General features: G+C 45.2%; 1 pseudogene; it reads right to left on the bottom strand.

The window, feature by feature from the left end:
* Window positions 1–983: 983 nt before the first annotated feature.
* On the bottom strand, window positions 984–2,035 carry LOC149749226 (ribosomal biogenesis factor pseudogene; annotated as a pseudogene).
* Window positions 2,036–2,189: the final 154 nt, after the last annotated feature.

The following is a 2,189-nucleotide window of genomic DNA, read 5'->3' as shown; positions in this document are numbered from 1 at the left end:
GGTGCCTGGCCCAGGGTTGGTGTTCAGCACAGTCACTTCCAGTCCTTGGCTGCTTCCCCACAGAGAGAAGCTTCTGGTGGATTGAGAGGCAGCCTTGTGGTGAAGAAGCCCAGCTGTGGCTGGGCTGAGAGTGGGGGGCAGGATGAGGGGTCTTGATTCACTTTCCCCAGCACACGTGTCCCGCTGAGGCCCCTGACCTGAGACTCCTTGGAACTGGAGCTGATGCAACTGAGTCCTCCTTCCTGGGGCTGGAGGTGGGCGGGGTCTTCCATTTACTGAAGCTCATTCCTCACATTTGCTGCTGCTCCACACAGATGCCGACCAGGTGCAATGAACAACCAGAAAAAGCCAGCCCTGCAAAGCTTTCACTTATTCGCCTTCATTTTGAAGCTCTAGTTTCTGGCACCATTGCCAATAGAAAAATCTAGGAGCACACATCTTTCATCGTTTCCATTCTATCGTGAAAACCAGAAGCCTTGCCCGGTGTGTTCTCTGAGGCTGCGGAGCACGTTAGAAGCAGTGGTAGCAGCAGGGCCCAGGGTGGCCAAGCCCCACTTTTCCCCTCCATAGATGGACCTCCTCTTTGGCTCCAGCTGAGGCCGTGAGCCACTGGCCTCTCCAGCTTTATGCTGCCTTGAAAAGACTTAGCCCAGGGTTGGAAACCATCAGTGCCTAATCCCACACTTATCTTCACTCTACTCTCCCAGACTTCAGTGATAGGACTACAGTTTGAACGAGAAAGAGGCCAGTCCTTAGATGTTCAGCTGTAGCTTCTAAATCAGGACCAACACTTTATTTGCAGCAGAGGGGGATGAAGGGGAAGGAAAGTAGCCGGCTGTGAGAGGCTTACTCGACCAGGTTCAGTATTTACTGACTTCTTGTTGGAGGGGAGATGGTACCATGTTTCAGGAGGAAACACATGGCCCCTAATACTGTCACACAGTGAGAGACTGAAGCTGCAAACTTGGTGTGGAAAAGGAAATTATTTGTAAAACATTAGCAAGTAGGAAATGGATATCAAGGTAAAATAAGGGAGACCAGAACAGTGTTGGAGAGAAACTGTGAGAAACTGAAACTGGAAGAAATAATCTGAAGGGAAATAATAGACCCCAGAAGTTAACTACGGGGTAAAACGAGGGAGATAAGGACAGGAGGTGAGAACTATTTACAGAGGAGGAGGTGTGGGTCTGAAAGTGAAAGAGGGTCACAGCACTGATGATCAGAGGCAGGTGATCCCAGGCATTGGGGTTTCATAATCTAATGTATTTTCCATGCAGCAAATGAAGAAGAAAGTCATAATCATTTCATAATAGGGAAGCTGAGTCCTGCAGAGAGCCATCATCCCCAAGTTTTCTTGTGACCCACCCCTTCCTGTCCTTCCTCATCTCCAGGCAACTACTGATCTACTTTATGTCACTGTAGATTCACTTGCATTTCTGAGAATTTTATACAAATAAACTTATACAGTAATACTTTTTGGGGGGTCTTGCCTCTTTCATTTAGCATAAATTTTTGTATAAAACATTTAATTTATTTGTCTTTTGGGGGAATTCGATGCATCACCAGTGTATTACAACTGAGCCATTCATCTTGTAGCTTCATCAACATTAACTGGTTCGTTTTCATGACACTGCTGAGGAATCAGCTGTTTCTGCAGAGGTTCAAGAGAAAGGCCTTTTGAGAAGTGTGCACGTTCCTTTTGTATATCTACGAAAGCTTTATTCACTCAGTTATCTTTTTCATCATTCACAATGTTTATCTTAAGATTAGTGGTAACTGGTTTTGCTTTATTATTAACCTTAAAGCTTTTTTGGCTGGCTATGTGGAATACATTCCTGGACTTCTGCCCTCTTAGTTTGTCCTTGGCCATTGTCAGACCTCCGATACCCCTCGTGCAGCTGCTCAAGTTCCAGGTGACATCATCTGCACACACCTCATTCTGCATAATTATTCTGAGATTCATCCATGTTGTTTCACTTATTAATAGTTCATTCCTTTTTACTGTTGAGTAGTATCCAGTTGTATGGACAAAGCACTAATTATCCACTCACTGTTGATAGACATTTGTGTTAGTCGGTGTTCTCCAGAGAAACAGAACCAATAGGATACACACAGACACACACATACACACTCTCACATATCTATTTTAAGAAATTGGCTCATATAGTAGTTGGGGCTGGTGAGTCTGA

This window comes from Delphinapterus leucas, chromosome 5, assembly GCF_059928025.1.
Source record: "Delphinapterus leucas isolate spDelLeu-1000000601 "Yukka" chromosome 5, BTC_Dleu_Yukka2, whole genome shotgun sequence".
Lineage (NCBI taxonomy): Eukaryota > Metazoa > Chordata > Mammalia > Artiodactyla > Monodontidae > Delphinapterus > Delphinapterus leucas.
Note: the sequence above shows the minus strand (reverse complement) of the source record. Positions and strands in the feature narration are given on the sequence as shown.